Source organism: Lagenorhynchus albirostris, chromosome 12, assembly GCF_949774975.1.
Source record: "Lagenorhynchus albirostris chromosome 12, mLagAlb1.1, whole genome shotgun sequence".
NCBI classification, from domain to species: domain Eukaryota; kingdom Metazoa; phylum Chordata; class Mammalia; order Artiodactyla; family Delphinidae; genus Lagenorhynchus; species Lagenorhynchus albirostris.
The window spans coordinates 7,947,535-7,962,346 of NC_083106.1; the positions used below are offsets into that span (position 1 = coordinate 7,947,535).

At 40.5% G+C, this 14,812-nt stretch overlaps 1 long non-coding RNA gene across 2 annotated transcripts in view; it reads left to right on the forward strand.

Annotated features, from left to right (window-relative positions):
• LOC132530730 (uncharacterized) overlaps positions 1–14,812 on the forward strand; it is a 92,648-nt gene that overhangs the window by 3,008 nt on the left and 74,828 nt on the right. For both annotated transcript variants that reach the window (XR_009543872.1, XR_009543871.1), the window contains exon 2: positions 13–152. This is a non-coding gene — a long non-coding RNA (uncharacterized LOC132530730). The remainder of the gene's footprint in view (positions 1–12; positions 153–14,812) is intronic.

Genomic DNA, 14,812 nt, shown 5'->3' on the forward strand with positions numbered 1-14,812 from the left:
TGATTTATTTAGGTTACCGGGATGCCATATTCAGTTTTCAGACATTTTCACCAACTGCAGTTGAGGACAACCGTGTGTGGGTGTCAACCATGATGTTGCTTTTCGATTTGACTCCCTCTACTTCCTGCCAAGGAGTTTCTTTCTACGAGAAGGTAATCAGATTTGTGCAGGTTCTATGTCTCAGTTCTTTTTTCTTTAAATATTTCACTTGTTCCCTCCATCTATTTCTCTTGGGAAAATCCACTGTTCTCTAAGATTTAGTGTAATGGTGCCTTCTTTTGACACCTTAGGCCAAATTGGTCATTCCCCTGCCCTCTATCTGCCCCTCTCTCGGTCCTGGTACTCGCTGGTCTATATTGTAACAATTTGCTTCTAGATCTCTTCTCTCCACAAGGCTTGGGGTTTATCCAGGGTGGCAATCGGTCTCTATTCATTTTGTATCACTAATGCCTACGACAGGGCTTGACATCTAGCAATGGTCAACTTCAACCGCTCTTTCCTTTAGATATTTCTTCTCATATTTTAGTCTAACATTTTTCTCAACTTAGATGTCACATGTTTTTAGTTGTGGAAAGTGGAATAGAAAGCATTATCCCATAGGCTGGTGACATGGTTTTATTATCAATAACTAGGAGCTGTCTTAATAGACATCTAATTATTGTCAGAGAACATAAGATAGTCTCTTTGAAAATCTAAACTGTCATTTTATTTTAAATTTAATTAATTTATTAATTTATTTATTTTGGGTGCGCTGGGTCGTAGTTGCAGGAGGCAGGCTTCTTAGTTGCAGCTCACGAACTCTTAGTTGTGGTATGCATGTGGGATCTAGTTCCCTGACCAGGGATCGAACCCAGGCCCCCTGCATCGGGAGCGCAGAGTCTTAACCACTGTGTCACTAGGGAAGTCCCTAAACTGTCATTTTCAAGGCTTGTTGCTAGCGACTCTACATAGCTCAATTGCTTTAAACTTCTTGAAAGTTAAAATGTTTCAAGACATTTCTAGCTCTTTACTAAGATTTTAAAAAATGGCTACAAACAGCGTTTGGTAAGATTCATTAAAGACACTTACTTGCCTGGTGAGAATTATCGCGGGTGTTCGTGGCCTACGACTTGACTTTAAGGGTCCATTAGTCTGCAGGCTGAAGTAGACCTAGCACTGCCCTCTGGGGAAGACCATGTCTCCTGCTGCCTCTAGGGCTGCCTCCTTGTAGAGTGAACGGCCTTCTGCTTGTGCACATTGTAGTTTATTCTCTAAACCTCCTCCCCGCAAGCCAACTGACAAAGTGAAGGGGTGTGGACCTGCCTGTACTTTGTAATATATAATCTGCACTTCAGATAGTTCTCAGAGTAAAACCCCAAACTCTCTGCTGACCAATATTTATAAAAACCAAGAAGTAGTATTTATAGGAGTATGTCTGAAGCATGATGCTTGGTACCTCCCATGGAAATCCTTCGTAAGTGGAAGGTTTTGCGCTCACTGTCATTCTCATCTGCTTCCTCCTCCTTGTTATTATTACGATAAAGGTGACGCAATGCACCTGTTCCCTAGGTTTTGCTAGATCCCCTAGCAGTCATTCTTGGACTGGGTGGCCCGCTGATGTGCTATCCACACACACCGCATTCGTTTGGTGTTTTGTAGAGCTCCGTTTCCTAAATGGGCGAGCCGTGTAAGACAGTGGTTGAGAGCGTGACCTTCGGAGACAGATGTCCCTGATTTGAATCCTTGCTCTAATCCTGGTCATTCCCCTTGCCGCCTGTGTGACCGCTGGCAAGTTCCCTGATCTCTCTAAGTCTCCGTTTCCCCTTCTACAGCACAGGGTGAGAATACCCTTGGCAGGGTGTCGGCACCAATTAAACAAATAATTCACGCGCAGCATTTAGCACAGTGCCTGAGCCCTAGCAAGTACTCAATATATTTTCAAAAACTATTTTAACATAGTTATTAACTGCACATTGGTGTGCCGTCATTGGCCCACACGGGGGTAACATTAAAAGACAGAGGTCCCCTGTGGTGTTGCAGTCGGGATCTGCGGGGGGAGCGGATATCCAGGGGAAGATCACTCCCCGAAAGCCTTGGGGTCGGGTGGGCTCCTGGTGGCTTCCAGGAATAGCCAGGAGACCAGCGTGGCTGGAGAGCGAGGGGCTGGGGGCTGGGGGCTGGGGGAGTAGTTCACTTAGGCCTGTGGCCTCTGGAAGGATACTGGCTTTCTCTCTTCATGAGATGGGAGCCGATGGAGAGCGTGGGTGTGGAAGATGCTGTTCATTGCATCGCACAGTTTTCTCCTCCTCCTTTCCTTCTTCCTTCCTTCCTTCCTTCCTTCTTTCTTTCTTTCTCCCTCCCTCCCTCCCTCTTTCTTTCTCTCTCTCTTCCTTCCTCCCTCCCTCCCTTCCTTCCTTCTTTTCTTCCTTTCCTCTTTCTCTTTCTTTTTCTTTCTCCCTCCCTCCCTCTCTCTCCCTCCTTCTTTCTCTCTTCCTTCCTCCCTTCCTTCCTTCCTTCCTTTCTTTCTCTCTCTCTCCTTCCCTCCCTCCCTCTTTCTTTCTTTTTTCTTTTAAATAAATTTATTTATTTATATTTTTGGCTGCGTTTTGTGTCTTCATTGCTGCACGCGGGCTTTCTCTAGTTGTGGCGAGTGGGAGCTACTCTTCGTTGCGGTGCGCGGGCTTCTCATTGCGGTGGCTTCTCTTGTTGCGGAGCACGGGCTCTAGGCATTTGGGCTTCACTAGTTGTGGCATGTGGGCTCAGTAGTTGTGGCTCACAGGCTCTAGAACGCAGGCTCAGTAGTTGTGGCGCAAGGGCTTAGGTGCTCTGTGGCATGTGGGATCTTCCCGGACCAGGGCTTGAACCCGTGTCCCCTGCATTGGCAGGCAGACTCCCAATCACTGTGCCACCAGGGAAGCCTCTTTCTTTCTTTCTTTCTCCCTTCCTTCCTTCCTTCTCCCTTTTCTCTCCTTCTCCTTCTCTTTCCTCTTCCTCCTCAATGGGAAACTTTTGTTCAAGTTGCAGTATCAGGTCAACTAAGTCCCTGGACAACTGGTGGGTCTTCAGAACAACTATGGGAAGTGTGACTTGTGTGACTTTTCAGGTTGTGTTCTTTGTGTTGACAGCCAGAAATCTAGTCTACATCAACTTTCTGATCAGAGCAAAGGCCCCTTTTTGGCAGTAGAATATCAGGTTGATGGCCTGTCTTGGTTATCTGTGCAACGTCCTCGCAGCAGTAGGTGACTTCAGAACTCATACCATAGTTGGTTATTACTTTGTAGGCTGCGTGATTGTGTGGTTACGAATGATTTTCTCCACTAGACCATAAGCTCCATGAAGGCAGAGGCCATGGTGCTGCTTTAAAATTCAGCACTGCATCTCCAGAACCCACTACACTGTCCTGTATACTTAATAAATAATGGTTGAATGAATGAATACATTAAATCAGTATGATAATTTTTATTTTCTTTACTGCTATAATGCTGGAGCCAAACATTATGAAACCTTTGTTCAGAGAGCCATAAGCAATTATATTGTTGGATAAAAATCTATATATTTAAGAATACATTGCAAGACTGTATTTTCTGCCAGCAAATGTGGGCCAGGGGTCCCAGCTTTGGTCATGATTTAGCAATTAGCTAAATTGGTCACAATTTAGCAAATGTCCCTGCTCTGCCAATCTGTTGGAAAGGCAGATAAGAAGGTTTCAGAGGAATGGTAAGATTTGATAAGAAAACCCATTTTTCTGTGTGTAAATAAAAGAATTCAGGAGACTCAGTTAAGTTTTTTATTTTTTTTTTTGTGGTACGTGGGCCTCTCACTGTTTTGGCCCCTCCTGTTGCGGAGCACAGAGTCCAGACGCGCAGGCTCAGCAGCCATGGCTCACATGCCCAGCTGCTCCGCGGCATGTGGGATCTTCCTGGACCGGGGCATGAACCCGTGTCCCCTGCATCGGCAGGCAAACTCTCAAGCACTGCGCCACCAGGGAAGCCCTCAGTTAAGTTTTTTTATATTAAAATTTTTTTATATTTAATATGAATATGTAAAAATATAAACCTATATAGAAATCTCATTTTTTGCAGATCTTATACAACTATAAAATCAAATAAATATATCATTTAGTGCCAACACAATTATGAAGCCAATGCCATTCCAATGGACAGCATCAGTGAACCTGGGTCACGCCTCCCCTTGTGAACATCTCACTGCCTGCTCCCTGCTCCTGTCTTTCGCTTGGCAGGTTCCACATCATTCTCTGAGTTAATCCAATTCCCTGAGTGTCGCCCAACACTCTCCTTTTCTCAAAATATTGCAAAATATATATTCCTTCTGCCATCTGCAATGCAATTTACCTTTTACCTTTACTGGCTTAAAAATGCCTTTTTGGTGGCTTCCCTGGTGGCGCAGTGGTTGAGAGTCCGCCCGCCGATGCAGGGGACACGGGTTCGTGCCCCGGTCCGGGAAGATCCCACATGCCGCGGAGCGGCTGGGCCCGTGAGCCATGGCTGCTGAGCCTGCGCGTCCAGAGCCTGTGCTCCGCAGCGGGAGAGGCCACGACAGTGAGAGGCCCGCGTACCGCAAAAAAAAAGGCTTTTTTATCTCTTAAGTCCATTTCTGCTAAGCTCACCAAACAGTAAGTTCTGTTACCCGTTGACCGTGTGATCAATAAACATTATGGCAAATAAAATCATCTTGCATCCTCAGACATAAAGCAGACATCCCAATAGCCCAGAAAGCGCTTACATTAAAATTTTTTGCATTACTACTGAGATGAAAAAAATTTTTACTAATTGTATAGAAAAACTTGAGCGTATCCAAAAATGTATCAGAGGACAGTAACTTAAAAACATTAGGCTAAATAGTTATTTACTGCCTGTTTATTTTGACCCCAAAATCGATTTGGTATGTTTTCTTTTTGTGTGTGTTGGAAGAGGTGGTGTGTGTGTGTGTGTGTGTGTGTGTGTGTGTGTGAGAGAGAGAGAGAGAGAGAGAGAGAGATGGAGATTGAGAGAGATCGAGAGAGATCGAGAGAGAGAGAGAGAGAGAGAGAGAGAGAGAGAGAGAGAGAGAGAGAGAAGAGTTACTCGTTAAGCATTGGGTTGGTTGACTAAAATGTTCATTCGGGTTTTCCGGTAAGATGTTTCAGAAAAACCGGAACGAACTTTTTGGCCAACCCAATATAATTGTTTAAGCTGGTCTTTAAATTTTGATGGGTACATAATCTCTTATAGAGATCTTTGAGGAGAATCAGGCAGAATGTTTGCCTCTGGTTATTTTCAAGATTTTTAACATTAAGTTGGAATTCTTGAGATGAAAGTTACTATGTAAAATAAATAAAGAGTTGAGAATGCATGTCCTGGGCAAATGCCCGGACTATTGTTTTTTATTTTCCACTTAAGTCAAATATTTAACAATTTTGTTTGGAGATGGTGTTTATCATCTTGATATATTCTAGACTATTCATCAGATAGTTTTGTTTGGAGATGGTGTTTATCATTTTGATATATTCTAGACTATTCATCAGATAGTTTATCTAAAACTTATTGGTGTTTATTTAGATTATAATAAACAGGTTAGTTATCTGTTTTTTGGTCTTTTGTAATAGTCATGAAGCAGACTTCAGTTACAGTGTCAAGTTAACTTTTTTCTTGACTTTACACAAACATTTTCTGAAGGGTTCTGTGAATTCTTCAAAAATACAATATACACTTTACTACTGCCAGAGAATGTGTGTCTTAAATTTGAGTATTTGAACTCTCACATCTGTGAACATTTGAAATGCATTTATGTTTCAAAATCAGATTTTGAAATTAACATGGAATCTGTATCTTGAAAATGTATGAGAGTCTCAATATTTAAATGCCCATGTTAACAAAAAGTGTAGGGACTTCAAATTCAATTTTGTGTTTTATTTTCTAGTTCTATTTATAGAGCAATTCTAGTGGTTTACAAATAAAATATGTTAGCTTTTAAGTAGCAAAATACACAGATGTTAAAGTTTGGTTTTTAAATTTAATTCTGACTTTGATAAAGAGCAAAGCTGTATTACAGAAAGACCATGAAATAGAGAACTTAAAATGTGAAATCTTATTTCATATTCCAAATCCATGACTACTTGGAAACACCCATTTTTATTTGATTACTTTTAGTTTTCAACCAGATGTTTGGTGTTATGTATGCCTGGCTATAGTGCAGCATAGCTAATAGGCCTATTTACTTATATGGAGTGTTTGCCATTGTGATATCCTCAGTGTAATGCCTGTTTATCGCAAGTTTTGCTCATTATTTTTTATTAGGTCCTAATGGTTATTACAATGGCCTTTAAAATCTTATCCTAAACCTTAACCCCAAAGCATTTAAGTTTCATTGCCACAGGGAGATACTGTTAAAGTAATTTTGGTAAAGTGTCATCATTCCCCAAACAGTGATTTTTTTCCTTCTAGTTAAGATTATGGTAAGTAGGCTGTGTGTGTGTACTTGCAGTTATACAATGTTTATTGTGAATATCACTATTTAATTTGTTGACGTATTGTAGAGTACAAAAATATAAGCTCAAAATGTTATGTTATTTGGGAGGGATCAAGATGGAGGAGTAGGAAGACCCTGAGCTCACCTCCTGCCATGAACACATCAAAACTGCAGCTACAGGACTTCACTGGTGGCGCAGTGGTTAAGAATCAGCCTGCTAATGCAGGGGACATGGGTTCGAGCCCTGGTCCGGGAAGATCCCACATGCCGCGGAGCAACTAAGCCTGTGTACCACAACTACTGAGCCTGTGCTCTAGAGCCCACGAGCCACAGCTACTGAAGCCCGCGCACCTAGAGCCTATGCTCTGCAAGAGAAACCACTGCAATGAGAAGCCCGCACACCGCAACGAAGAGTAGCCCATGCTCACTGCAACTAGAGAAAGCCTGTGTGCAGCAACAAAGACCCAATGCAGCCAAAAATAAAATATAAATAAATAAATAAACCCCGCAAACACAGCTACATATTGAGCAACTCTTGCTGAGAATCACCTGAAGACTAGCAGATGGCTTTTCTACAACCAAGGCTGTAAAGAAAGAACCACATGGAGTCTGGTAGGAGGGGAGGAGAAGCAGTCTATTCAGAACCCACACCCCTAGTGGGTGACCCAGAAGAGGAGGGGGATATCACAGGCTCGGGGATCCTCCCTAAGGAGTGAGGAGCTCGAACCTCTAGTCAGCTTGGAGACCTGGAGCCAGCTCAGAAGTGTGGCTTCAACCCCTCAGGACCCCAAGCATGCCCCCAACCCAGGTGGAGACTGCCATCACACCAGGGAGAAGCCCAACTCCATTAGGGCTCCTGCTCTAGCCCCTTGGGCCCCAGCCCCACCCTGCAATAGGAGAAGCCCAGGCTCACACCTGGCTCCAGTTCTAGCCCCTCCAACTCCAGCCTTACCTCCCACCAACGTGGAGGCTGGCAGCACACGCAGGGAGAAGATGTAGCCTGTGCTCATTTCAGCTCCAGCACTCCCATCAAAGCCACTGGGCACACATAGACTCCATACAGATGCTCCCACACAAGGACACACCTTTCAAACCAGGATATGTAACTGTTTTGCCTAATTTCATAGAGACAAACATAGAAAGTTAAACAAAATGAGAAGAGGGAAGGTTATATTTCAAACAAGACTATGTTTCAAACAGTCAGAGCTGAAGAATATAATAACTGAAATGAAAAATACATTAGAAGGGATTAACACCAGATTAGGTGATACAGAAAAACACATAGTGACCTGCAAGATAGATTAGTGGAAATCACCCAATCAGAAAAGTAAAAAGAAAAACAAATTTAAAAAATGAGAATAGTTTAAGGGACCTCTGGGACAATATCAGGTGTACTAACATTTGCAGTATAGGCATCCCAGAAGGAGAAGAGAGAGTGAAAGACACAGAAAATGTATTTGATGAGATTATGGCTGTAAACGTCCCTAACCTGAAGAAGGAAACAGTTACTTAGGTCCAGAAAGCACACCAAATAAAATGAACCCGAAGAGACCCCTACCAAGATATATCATAATTAAAATGGCAAAAGTTAAAGGTACAGAGAAAATTTTGAAGGCAGCAAGAGAAAAACAAAGAGTCACATACCAGGGAACCCCCCCATAAGGCTATCAGCTGATTTCTCAGCAGAAACTTTGCAGGCCAGAAGGGAGTGGCATGATATGTTTAAAGTGCTGATAGGGAAAACCTACAACCTAAGATACTCTACCCAGTAAGATTATCATGCAGAATTGAAGGAGAGATAAAGAGTTTCCCAGACAAGCAAAAACGTAAAGAGTTCATCACCACTAAACTGACCTTACAAGAAATGTTAGAAGGTCTTCATCATGTGAAAAAGAAAAAACTCTAACAAGAAATAAGAAAAAAATAGAAAGGGAAAAAAATCTCACTGGTAAAGGCAAATATACAGTAAAGGTAGTGGATCAACCACTTAAATAAGTAAGTACGAAAGTTATAAGACAAACTTTGTAAAATCGATAACTACAATGAACATTTAAGGGTAGACATGGAAATGTAAAATATGACATCAAAAACACAAAATGTGAGGGAGGGAGCGTAAAAATGTAGATCTTTTAGAATGTGTTTGAACTTAAATGACTATCAGCTTAAAACAAGTAAATACAGTGTAGGTCAACATACATAAACTTCATGGTAACCACAAGTCAAAAATCTACAATAGATTCACAAGAATTAAAAAGAAAGGAGCCAAACATAACACTAAAGAAAATCATCAAACCACAAGGGAACAGACTAAAAGAAGAAGAAAAGAACAGGGAAGAACTACAAAAAAACAACCAGAAAACAAGTAGTAAAATGGCAATATTACATATCTATCAATAATTATTGTAAATGTCAATGAACTAAATGCTCCAAGCAAAAGACATAGGGTGACCAGAGGGTAGACAGCAGAAGCAAGAAGAACTACAATCCTGCAGCCTGCTGAACAAAAACCACATTCACAGAAAGATAGACAAGATGAAAAGGCAGAGGGCTATGTACCAGATGAAGGAACAAGCTAAAACCCCAGAAAAACAACTAAATGAAGTGGAGATAGGCAACCTTCCAGAAAAAGAATTCAGAATAATGATAGTGAAGATGGTCCAGGACCTCGGAAAAAGAATGGAGGCAAAGATCGAGAAGATGCAAGAAATGTTTAGCAAAGACCTAGAAGAATTAAAGAACAAACAAACAGAGATGAACAATACAATAACTGAAATGAAAACTACACTAGAAGGAATCAATAGCAGAATAACTGAGGCAGAAGAATGGACAAGTGACCTGGAAGACAGAATGGTGGAATTCACTGCTGTGGAACAGAATAAAGAAAAAAGAATGAAGAGAAATGAAGACAGCCTAAGAGACCTCTGGGACAACATTAAATGCAACGACATTCGCATTATAGGGGTCTCAGAAGGAGAAGAGAGAGAGAAAGGGCCAGAGAAAATATTTGAAGAGATTATAGTTGAAATCTTCTGTAACATGGGAAAGGAAATAGCCACCCAAGTCCAGGAAGCGCAGCGAGTCCCATACAGGATACCCCCAAGGAGAAACACGCCGAGACACATAGTAATCAAATTGGCAAAAATTAAAGACAAAGAAAAATTATTGAAAGCAGCAAGGGAAAAACGACAAACGACATACAACGGAGCTCCCATAAGGTTAACAGCTGATTTCTCAGCAGAAACTCTACAAGCCAGAAGGGAGTGGCATGATATACTTAAAGTGATGAAAGGGAAAAACCTACAACCAAGATTACTCTACCCGGCAAGGATCTCATTCAGATTCGATGGAGAAATCAAAAGCTTTACAGACAAGCAAAAGCTAAGAGAAGTCAGCCCCACAAAACCAGCTCTACAACAAATGCTAAAGGAACTTCTCTAAGTGGGAAACACAAAAGAAGAAAAGGACCTACAAAAACAAACCGGAAACAATTAAGAAAATGGTCATAGGAACATACATATCGATAATTACCTTAAATGGGAATGGATTAAATGCTCCAACCAAAAGACACAGGCTTGCTGAATGGATACAAAAACAAGACCCATACATATGCTGTCTACATGAGACCCACTTCAGACCTAGGGACACATACAGACTGAAAGTGAGGGGATGGAAAAAGATATCCCATGCAAATGGAAATCAAAAGAAAGCTGGAGTAGCAATACTCATATCAGATAAAATAGACTTTAAAATAAAGAATGTTACAAGAGACAAGGAAGGACACTACATAATGATCAAGGGATCAATCCAAGAAGAAGATGTAACAATTATAAATATATATGCACCCAACATAGGTGCATGCACCTCAATACATAAGGTGACTGCTAATAGCTATAAAAGAGGAAATTGACAGTAACACAATAATAGTGGGGGACTTTAACACCTTACTTACACCAATGGACAGATCATCCAAACTGAAAATAAATAAGGAAACACAAGCTTTAAATGACACAATAGACCATATAGATTTAATAGATATTTATAGGACATTCCATTCAAAAACAGCAGATTACACTTTCTTCTCAAGTGCACATGGAACCTTCTCCAGGATAGATCACAACTTGGGTCACAAATCAAGCCTCAGTAAATTTAAGAAAATTGAAATCATATCAAGCATCTTTTCTGACAACAATGCTATGAGATTAGAAATCAATTACAGGGAAAATAATGTAAAAAACACAAAAACATGGAGGCTAAACAATACGTTACTAAATAGCCAAGAGATCACTGAAGAAATCAAAAAATACCTACAGACAAATGACAATGAAAACACGACGATCCAAAACCTATGGGATGCAGCAAAAGCAGTTCTAAGAGGGAAGTTTATAGCTATACAAGCCCACCTCACGAAAGAAGAAAAAATCTCAAATAAACAATCTAACCTTACACCTAAAGGAACTAGAGAAAGAAGAACAAACAAAACCCAAAGTTAGCAGAAGGAAAGAAATCATAAAGATCAGAGCAGAAATAGATGAAATAGAAACAAAGAAAACAATAACAAAGATCAAAAAAACTAAAAGCTGGTTCTTTGAGAAGATAAACAAAGTTGATAAACCATTAGCCAGACTCATCAACAAAAAGAGGGAGAGGACTCAAATCAATAAAATTAGAAATGAAAAAGGAGACGTTACAACAGACACCACAGAAATAGAAAGCATCCTAAGAGACTACTACAAGCAACTCTATGCCAATAAAATGGACAACCTGGAAGAAATGCACAAATTCTTAGAAAGGTGTAACCTTCCAAGACTGAACCAGGAAGAAATAGAGAATATGAACAGACCAATCACAAGTAATGAAATTGAAACTGTGATTAAAAATCTTCCAACAAACAAAAGCCCAGGACCAGATGGCTTCACAGGTGAATTCTATAAAACCTTTAGAGAAGAGCTAGCACCCATCCTTCTCAAATTCTTGCAAAAAATTGCAGAAGAAGGAAACTCCCAAACTCATTCTATGAGGCCACCATCACCCTGATACCAAAACCAGACAAAGATACTACAAAAAAAGAAAATTACCAATATCACTCATGAATATAGATGCAAAAATCCTCAACAAACTACTAGCAAACAGAATCCAACAACACATTAAAAGGATCATACATCATGAGCAAGTGGGATTTATCCCAGGGATGCAAGGATTCTTCAATATACACAAATCAATCAATGTGATACACCATATTAACAAATTGAAGAATAAAAACCATATGATCATCTCAATAGATGCAGAAAAAGCTTCTGACAAAATTCAACACCCATTTATGATAAAAACTCTCCAAACAGTGGGCATAGAGAGAACCTACCTCAACATAATGAAGGCCATATGTGACAAACCCACAGCAAACATCATTCTCTCAACGGTGAAAAACTGAAAGCATTTCCTCTAAGATCAGGAACAAGACAAGGATGTCCACTCTCTCCACTAATATTCAACATAGTTTTGGAAGTCCTAGCCATGGCAATCAAAGAAGAAAAAGAAATAAAAGGAATCCAAATCGGAAAAGAAGAAGTAAAACTGTCATTGTTTGTAGATGACATGATACTATACATAGAGAATCCTAAAAATGCCACCAGAAAACTACTAGAGCTAATCAATGAATTTGGTAAAGTTGCAGGATACAAAATTAATGCACAGAAATCTCTTGCATTCCTATACACTAACGATGAAAAATATGAAAGAGAAATTAAGGAAACACTCCCATTTACCATTGCAACAAAATGAATAAAATACCTAGGAATTAATCTGCCTAGGGAGACAAAAGACATGTATGCAGAAAATTATAAGACACTGATGAAAGAAATTAAAGATGATACCAACAGTTGGAGAGATATACCATGTTCTTGGATTGGAAGAATCGATATTGTCAAAATGACTATACTACCCAAAGCAATCTACAGATTTAATGCAATCCCTATCAGATTACCAATGGCATTTTTTACGGAACTAGAACAAAAAATCTTAAAATTTGTATGGAGACACAAAAGACCCCGAATAGCCAAAGCAGTCTTGAGGGAAAAAAATGGAGCTGGAGGAATCAGGCTCCCTGACTTCAGACTATACTACAAAGCTACAGTAATCAAGACAATATGGTACTAGCACAAAAACAGAAACATAGATCAATGGAAGAAGATAGAAAGCCCAGAGATAAACCCACGCACCTATGGTCAACTAATCAATGATAAAGGAGGCAAGGATATACAATGGAGAAAAGACAGCCTCTTCAATAAGTGGTGCTGTGAACACTGGACAGCTACACGTAAAAGAATGAAATTAGAACACTTCCTAACACCATACACAAAAATAAACTCAAAATGGATTCGAGACCTAAATGTAAGGCTAGACACTATAAAACTCTTAGAGGAAAACGTAGGAAGAACTCTTTGACATAAATCACAGCAAGATCTTTTTTGATCCACCTCCTAGAGTAATGGAAATAAAAACAAAAATAAACAAATGGGACCTAATGAAACTTCAAAGCTTTTGCACAGCAAAGGAAACCATAAACAAAACAAAAAGACAACCCTCAGAATGGGAGAAAATATTTGCAAATGAATCAACGGACAAAGGATTAATCTCCAAAATATATCAACAGCTCATGCAGCTCAATATTGAAGAAACAAACAACCCAATCCAAAAATGGGCAGAAGACCTAAATAGCCATTTCTCCAAAGAAGACATGCAGATGGCCAAGAAGCACATGAAAAGCTGCTCAACATCACTAATTATTAGAGAAATGCAAATCAAAACTACAATGAGGTATCACCTCACACCAGTTAAAATGGGCATCAAAAGAAAATCTACAAACAACAAGTGCTGGAGAGGGTGTGGAGAAAAGGGAACCCTCTTGCACTGTTGGGGGAATGTAAATTGATACAGCCACTATGGAGAACAGTATGGAGGTTACTTAAAAAACTAAAAATAGAATTACCATATGATCCAGCAATCCCACTACTGGGCATATACCCAGAGAAAACCATAATTCAGAAAGACACATGCACCCGAATGTTCATTGCAGCACTATTTACAATAGCCAGGTCATGGAAACAACCTAAATGCCCATCGACAGATGAATGGATAAAGAAGCTGTGGTACATATATACAATGGAATACTACTCAGCCATAAAAAGGAACGAAATTGGGTCATTTGTTGAGACGTGGATGGATCTAGAGAGTGTCATGCAGAGTGAAGTAAGTCAGAAAGAGAAAAACAAGTATCATATATTAACGCATGCATGTGGAACCTAGAAAAGTGGTACAGATGAACTGGTTTGCAGGGCAGAAGTTGAGACACAAATGTAGAGAACAAATGTATGGACACCAAGGGGGGAAAAGCAGCGGGGGTGGGGTGGTGGTGTGATGAATTGGGAGATTGGGATTGACATGTATACACTGATGTGTATAAAATTGATGACGAATAAGAGCTGCTTTATAAAAAAATAAAATTCAAAAATTCAAAAAAAAAAGAAAGACATAGGGTGGCTGATTGGATTAAAAAAAAGACCCATCTATTTGCTGTCTACAAGAGACTCACTTCAGAGCTATAGACATACACTGACTGAAAGTGAGAGGATGGAAAAAAATATTCTATGCAAATGGGAATGAAAAGAAAGCTGGGGTAGGAATGCTCTCAGACAAAGTAGACTTTAAGAGTCTATAATAAAATACAAAGAAGGGCCCTGGTTTCCTTGCACTCATCCTGCACTCAGCATACTGGACTCTGGTGCAGTTTCCCAATCTTAGCAGTCAGGCTCCGTCTGTCCCCCCAGTCTTTGAGCAGGTGTCCCTCCAGCTGTCTAAACCAGGTCATGTTTGCTCCTCGAGACCTGGTCAAGCACCAGGTCCTCTGGAAGTCACTCTGCATCCCCAACCCCCATGTCCTGTGCTTAAGGGCTACATCTTGTTCATTCTGATCACAGAACCATCTCCTTATGTTTGTTGATTGATTATCCGAACCAACAAATAAGTGAATGAATAAATATACTACTTTATCAACTTGCCAACTTAAAGGCTTAGGAGGTTTTGCTTCATGAAGTATTCAAAGATTATGAGATTTCCTTGCGAGCTGAATCTCTCTCTCCTGCACACCAGGAAACAGCCTACGGGAGTAGAAGGAAACCAGGGGAAGCGTGGAGGTTAGTGAAGGCAGAAGGAGCATGGGAAGTGGGCATGGAGCGTGGGTTGAGGGGCCAGGGACAGTGCCCTGTCCAGGGCAGCCAAGCAGGGAGGGTGCCTGGGACTAGTGTGAGGAACTGGTCATTTTAGTGCTGTTGATGACTTGGGTCTCCCTCCCTGTGCACAGGTGGATTCC